Here is a 7,831-nt window from a genome sequence, read left to right as displayed (position 1 = left end):
AGACACAGAGGAGAGAACCGAGCAGAGCAGAGCAAAAAGAGAAAGCAAAGAGGAGGATCAGGACTGAGGCCCCTGAGCTCCCTAGCTCAGCTGTAGATACCTTCCCCTGGGAGCTGCAACACCACCTCCGCTGAGGAGCCTTCCTCTCAGAGCTATGTGGTTCCCTATGTGGTCTCAGGATGCCCTTCCAATGAGACACTGTCCTGCTTCAGAGCTATAAGTTTCCTGATCACTTGTGTCTCGGGATGCCCTTCCATGTAAGAGCCATATGGTTCCTGGGCTTCCGAGTCCCAGGATAGCCTTCCTTCCAAGCAGAAACACTTATACTCACCATTTACCAAGGAAGAAGATAAACATGAGAAAACATGGTCCAGATTGTTAAAGAGGTTCCTCCTCCGGCATCCTGACTGAACAACTATTGTCACACTGACGGCTGCACCAAATACCCACAAGAGACCACTATTTTATTCTGTACAAATACCAGGCTTTTAGGTGGGGAAGTATATAGTCAATGCAGTGAATGGAGAGGATATGAGCCTGTACAGTGGATGCTTTGACTTCCCAGAATACTTTGCAAATATTTCACACTCCAGAAAAAGAAGAAGAAATTCACTGAGGACTCTAGACGGTTAAGAAGAAAGATCTCCATTAAAATTCCCAGCAAGATCACCTTACTGCAAGCTCAGAGCTAACAAGGTCTACTCACATTCTCAGTGTTCCCAGAAGCTTTTGATTACTGTGTTCAACCATTTTGTGATGGTGTAGCACAATACTGACTACAGACCACTGGACACTCTGTAGACTAGAGACTCATCCTTACTGTTCTGGAAGTTAAGTAGTCTGAGATCAAAGGTCTTCATCTTGATAGGACCTTCTTAATTCTTCATACCATGGTAGAAAGTGGGACCACAGAAAGCATGCTCAATAGTGAGAAGAGGAAGGCCACACTCATCCTTCTCTGGGAGCCTCCTCCTGTGCCCACTAATCCACTCCCATGGTAACAATCCATTCATGAGGTCAGAGCCCTTGTGACCTAATCACCTCTTAAAGTCCCCTCTTGCTTTATAGACTGTACAATCTCTGACCTCAACATTCAAACTATAGCAGTCGCCTACTCCTTAATACATACACACAAGAGAAAATTAACAAGTATTTAAGTAGAATTCTAATTTTTTGAAAAGATATATAAGGAAGGTGTGAGAGTATTTTGTTTCCCACTCTGAGTGAGGGTCACACTTTCTCCCTTGGGCCCCCTTATTCCCCAGTTTCTTTGGGTTTGTGGATTGTAGCAATGGTTAACCTGAATATTATAGTAGATGTCCTCTTATTAGTGAGCACTTACCATACATGTCTTTCTGGGTCCACCACATCACTCAAAATGATATTCTCAAGTTTCATCCATTTGCCTGCAAATTTCATGATATCTTTATTTTTAACACTTGGATAGTATTCCAGTGTGTAGATGTACCATGTTTTCTTTATCCATTCTTCAGTTGAGGGACTTACATTGTTTCTAGTTTCTGCCTATTACAAATAAAGCTGTTATAGTTGATCAAGTGTCCCTGTAGTACAGTGGAACTGGATTGGAAAGAGCATGAAGACATGTATAGGGATGGTAATCAGGTATGTGGGGAAGGTGTGGAAGAGAGTTGGGAAAGAGAATAGAAATTGGTAGAGAGCATCTCTGAGACTAGCTGAAGATCTGGGATAGGATTGGTTAAAGGGAGTCTATGGGATTGACCTTAAGTGAGATTTGTACCAGCAGGGGATAAAGAGACTGAAGTGGCCATCTATAGTAATCAGGCAGGACTTTCAGTGGAAGAAGAGAAACATCAACCCACCCACAAAACCTTCAACTCAAAATGTGTCCTGCATACAAGATGTGCAGGGATAAAAATGGATCAGAGACTGAGAACAGCTAACAAATAACTGGCCCAAAATGAGACTAACCAATGGCAGGGACCAACCCCTGACACTATTATAGTGTTCTGCTATGCTTGCTGACAGAAACTTAGCATAACTGTCACCTGAGATGGTTCATCCAGCAGCACATGGAAACATGCAGAGACGCACCGCCAAACATCAGGTGGAGCTCCAGAAGTCTCGTTTCCACAAGTGTAGTGAAGGATAAAATTGATCAACCTGGGTCAGGACACCACAAGAAGACCTACAGAGCCAACTAACCTGTGCCCAAGGGGGCTCACAGAGACTGGGCCACAAACCAAAGTGAATGGTAGGAGCTAAACCTAGCCACCTCTACATTTATAGCAGATGTGCAGCTTTGTGTTCATTTGGACCCCAAACAATTGAATCAAGGGCTGTCTCTGACTCTGTTGCCCACCATTGGATATCCTTGCCCAGCCTGGACTGCCTGGCTGGTTCTTAGAAAAAGATGATGCACTTATCCAAGCTGGGACTAGTTGTCCCAGGTCCGAGTGTTATCCAAGGGGGCTTCTCCTTCTATGAGGAGAAGGGGACGAGGTGATAAGGGAAAGAATCTGTAAGTGTGGCACTGGAAAAGAGAAAGAGGGTGGAAGAAGTAGGGTCTTATGTAAAGAGAAGAAAGCTCTAAAATACTTCTGCTATAGGAAGAAAAGAGAAAGAAATCAAATGTATTTCTAAGAGAACACACAGAGAACAACAATGAGAACTATGGGAATTAAAATGATAAAATCCTCAATGGAAAAAAATTGAAGCTAACATTCAGATTAAATTGGGATTAAGAGAAAACAGATAATAAAATATTTGGCAAGTAAGATAATACTACATTCAACTTAACAGTACTCCTTTAAAAAGGAAGAAAGCAGCAATTTTGGAGGGAACAAAATGCGTGTAGAATAACTTCCACTTCCTAAAGCCTGAGAGTAAACATAAGGAACTTGCAGAGGAAATGTCAAAATCAAGTTTCATGTACAGGATAAAGAACCAAAATATCTTTGGTCAAAAGCAAAGACAAAAGATGAAAGACAATATGATGCAATGAATGGAGCATCACAGAATATGGGTGTTATAAAGGGAAAAGTGAATAACACGGTGTGAGTGGGAAGAGCAATGGACATTATCAAACAAGAGGTTTGGGGGAGAAGTAACCAACACTAAGAATGTAAGCAAGTACTAGCTTTCATAGTACTGGAAGATGCTATGTACACTGCTGGAGAAGAAAAGCAATCATCAGTCTTATGCAGCTGAGAATCCTGAAAATTACAGCATGACCAGGCTGACAAGGTATGCTTAGAGGTACAATGGTGGCATGGAGGTTATGCAGGAGTGAAGCAAGAACTTTCTGATTTAGAATTAAGGCCCCCTCCACAAGAAGTAACTCAAGTTAAGTACTATAAATATGACCAAGAGCCCATGGCTGTAGAGCCTGGAGACCCCACGGGTAAGCCTAGTTCTGTTATCTTGCTAAATGAACATAGTAACAAACTGCTTCTAAACTTACACCTCTGTATCTTTAAATGAGTGCAGCTCAGAGAGCTCCTAAGAGAGGCTTTTTTATGAAATGGGTGACAGTTAACACAGAAACTCACAACTGGTCATAGTTCAGAGAACAAGTCTCTATAGAGAGTTCATCCATGAATGACTCCAGGGATCATGGAGGATAAGAGACTCCAATAACTGTAAGAACCAGAAGTCAGGTAAGGGCAAATCAGTGTCTTCTAGACATAACAGGACCACTGCATCCATCAACTTATAACAGTTGTGGCTGCTTACACAAGATCAAACCAGCCAACATGCCAGTGTGAAGTTGGGGAGACGCTCATCAGTGCTCATGCTGTTTGAGGAACTACTGATAGCCGATGATCAATTCTGGGTAGGGAATGTTTAGGTTTTTTGTTCATTTGTTTCTGTTAAAAGCATGGCCCTCAGCAGGTTGACCATGATATATATATATATATACATATATATGTATATACACATATATATGTATATATATATATGGGTATATGTAATATCCATATATTATCTCACAAAATGGCCTCTGTGAGAAAAAGTAGAAGAATGCATAAGGTTGTGTTGGGAGCACAATTTTCCTTGCTCCCACAGACATCCAGGGAAACCAAGAGTGTTATTCATGTAGAGATCTCTCCTCAAAGGAGGAAATATCTGTCCTTCCATCCAGAAGACTGAGGATTGGAGGTAACTACACAGCCTAGTGATCTGCATTGGGTGAGGCCTACAATCAACTCCTACAATCAGAACTGGAGGAGACTAGTAATGCAAATGACCCTTATAGTCAGGAGCTGCAAGAACTAGAGACAGCAAATAGAACAAATGATCCCCATGCTATCTTTATGATCAAGACCAGGCCAGGTCCTTCTCTAGTCACTTACTTTAAGTACAGATAGCCTATCTCTAAAACCCATCTTCTTGGAAGAAATGACATGTACTTTGAGTTGAATTTTCATTTAATGATGCTTTCTTTTGCACTGGGAATTACATTACACAAGAGTTATACTGAGATTAAATACACTGAGAGTAATGCCCCTGAATCAGCCTCCTCAAGTCTGATTGAGGTTGATGAAGTCAGCTCTTACAAGTTTGATTCTCTGCCTTTATACATGTAGATGCAAAGTTGAGAAAGGTTGGGAGTGAGGAGAAATAATTGGAGGACTTAAAAATAAGGGATCATTATGGTCGAAATACATTGTAAAATATATAATAAATGTAAAATACATATGAAATAATTTAAATACATATAAAATAATTTCAAGAATTAATAAAAATTGTGTTTGAAAAAGAAAATGGAGCACTCTTAAAATCCAGATGGTAAATTATCTAGTACTTAAATATTCATATAGGAAAAACATATAATTCAAGTGTCAAGGAAAGGTAGACATTTAAACATAAAAATTTGAAAGTTTAATTATTAATTCTAGTAAAAGCAAAAAATGTACAATAAAAAATTAATCTCTTATAATTACAAGTAATCTCAGCTCAGATAGATTATGGAATATGAGAAAGATACACCCGAAGTATCAGGGCAGAAGCAAATAAAGATATGCTACCCTAAGCCATAAGCACAAGACACCTGCAGCTACACCTGAGAGTGGAAGCCATTTTCTCCGGCGAAAAGTTTTTCCCTTTTAGGAAAGGCTGGAGAATGGCATCTTGGAGCTTGAACTTAGTGATTCCTAAATTAGATGCCTAAGCTGTTTCCATTTTGAATTTTAAAAATTGGTAAAAATTTTTTAAAAATTTAGAAATTTTTGAGATATTGTTTTATTATAAAGCTTAGAGTAGTCTTGGCCTCATGATCTTTCTGCCTCTGCTTCCCAAGTGCTGAGATTATAGGCATCTACTACCACATATGAAAATGGTCAGCTATTTAATTTTAACCCCATTTTGTTTACTGTGGCAAATAAACCTATTGGACCTTGGTTCCCCCTCTCTAAGATGAGTTGCTCTGCTAGCTTGTCGCCCAAGGTATGAGCACACTGTGTTAGCCCTGAGTCATTTCCTGCTTGGCTCAAGAAACAAGTAACTCATGAAAACAAGTAGCTCAGGAAAACAAGGAACTCATGAAAGCAACAACCTTGTAAACAGGGTGCTTTCCCATTGTGCTTCTGGGTATATATATATTGGAGCTCAGTTCCTAAGTAAAGTGCCATTCTCATCTCACGAATGACCCATGTCTGTGTTTACTTTCAAATCCTCAGGCCTTCGCCCATTTCTTGGTAACATTGGCAGCACCCATGCTGTCATAAACCCTTTAATCACTGTATACTTTATGTATAGAAGACTGGGCATTCCTCTGTGATTTTTCCCAAATATAGTCTGTGTCTACCAGGCAGATCAAAAGCCTGACTTTCTTTTCTCAAAACCTTCCTCCACAGTCACATTCTTTATTTCATTGTCTCTCTTATTTACTTGAAAACTTAAAGATGTATTGTATCTTTATTTGGCTATTCATCTGATTGTTTACCTCTTCCTCTCAAACTATTGCCTCTATGAGCTACTATACAAACAATGCCACTATGTTTTGTGCATCTGTAAGTCAATAGTGTTAATGAACTAATGAAAGTTAGATGAACCCTAGTCCCTGCTGGGGTACATACAGCAGAACTCACAGTATGTTTCCAATAAGAATTAGCATGGGCAGATGACTAGCTTGTAAAGTGAATTGGGGACATAAACAGACATTTGTACCAGTGGAAAATACTTAGTGGCTAAAAGAGGGCAACATAGTGGCAGCCACTGAGTCTTGCTTCTTTCTGATCAATTTACTAGTGACTCCGTCCCAGATCAGGGTACACAGCCTGGAACACAGTCTTAACCAAGAGGTTTACTGAAGACTCTGTGCCTTCAACTAGGGCAACATGAAGGGAAGAAGTTGCCTTCCTTCTTCCTCCATCCATTTTTAGCATATTAGATGTGGTTTCTGGTGGGACAGACAGAACCCTTATGAAGTAAACTGGGGAGATAGAAAGGTCAGCAGGTTGCTATGTGAAGGTTCCTGGGAAAGGAATAATCAAGAAAATTATTGAGACATTTGGCAGCACACTGGAGTCTTTCTTTAGTTATTTAAGTCCTTATAATATCATCAAAAGAAAGATCTTGCAAATAAAACCACCTTAAAACCGCTTTTAACTGTTCAATAGTCTTTGGAGCCCAGACTTAAAAAGGTTCCTGAGAAGCTATTCAGTTTTATAATTGAAATAGTTAAGTTTTTACAATGTGACTTTTTTTTTCTTATACTTTTCTGTGTCATCAGCAAGAAGTGCCATTTTGCATAGTAAATAGCACCACCATGTGGTCATGGTAAATAGCACCACTAGTTACTTAAGTCCTTATAATATCATCAAAAGAAAGATCTTGCAAATAAAACCACCTTAAAACCGCTTTTAACTGTTCAATAGTCTTTGGAGCCCAGACTTAAAACGGTTCCTGAGAAGCTATTCAGTTTTATAATTGAAATAGTTAAGTTTTTACAATGTGACTTTTTTTTCTTATACTTTTCTGTGTCATCAGCAAGAAGTGCCATTTTGCATAGTAAATAGCACCACCATGTGGTCATGGTAAATAGGACCATCATGCATTCCTTTGCTTGAGCAACAACTACAGGCCTCACTCCAGGTGTCCCTTCCCCCTCACTCTTGCATTCAGCATATCAGCAGTCCTATGTTTGTGCCTAAAGAAGTTTCTTGATCCTCTCTTCTGTACTTGACACCATCCTGTTATCTGGCACAAATTAGACTGAGAAGCCCTATCTCAATCTTACTCCTCCCCAACCTGTTCTTCATAAAGTAGAACAACATAGTCACTTTAAATCATAATCACTTCATGGCTACATCCATATGGTTCCTGAACTTCTGAGTCCCGGGGTACCCTTCCTTCCAAGCAGAAACACTTAAAGTCACCATTTACCAAGGAAGATGAGAAAACATGGTCCAGATTGTTAAAGAGGTTCCTCTTCCTGTGTCCTGACTGAACAGCTATTGTCACACTGATGGCTGCACCAAATATTCACAAGAGACCACTACATTATTCTGTAGAAATACCGGACTTTGAGGTGGGGAAGTATATAGTCAATGCAGTGAATGGAGAGGATATAAAGCCAGTGCAGAGGATGTTTAGACTTCCCAGAATACTTTGCAAAAATTTCACGCTCCAGAAAAAGAAGAAGAAATTCACTGAGGACTCTAGACGGTTAAGAAGAAAGATCTCCATTAAAATTCCCAGCAAGATCACTTTACTGCAAGCTCAGAGCTAACAAGGTCTACCCACATTCTCAATGTTCCCAGAAGCTTTTGATTATCATGTCAACCATTTTGTGATGGTGTAGCACAATACTGACTACAGACCACTGGACACTCTGTAGACTAGAGAC

At 39.9% G+C, this 7,831-nt stretch overlaps 1 protein-coding gene across 1 annotated transcript in view; it reads right to left on the bottom strand.

Moving 5' to 3' along the window:
- Positions 1-981, bottom strand: part of LOC116084286 (vomeronasal type-2 receptor 1-like) — a 152,580-nt gene extending 151,599 nt beyond the window's left edge. Inside the window, exon 1 of the mRNA XM_031361145.1 lies at positions 707-981. The gene's annotated coding sequence lies outside the window, so the exon portion shown is untranslated. The remainder of the gene's footprint in view (positions 1-706) is intronic.
- Positions 982-7,831: the final 6,850 nt, after the last annotated feature.

Source organism: Mastomys coucha, unplaced genomic scaffold (genome assembly GCF_008632895.1).
Source record: "Mastomys coucha isolate ucsf_1 unplaced genomic scaffold, UCSF_Mcou_1 pScaffold9, whole genome shotgun sequence".
NCBI classification, from domain to species: domain Eukaryota; kingdom Metazoa; phylum Chordata; class Mammalia; order Rodentia; family Muridae; genus Mastomys; species Mastomys coucha.
This window is presented reverse-complemented; position numbering and strand designations above follow the sequence as displayed.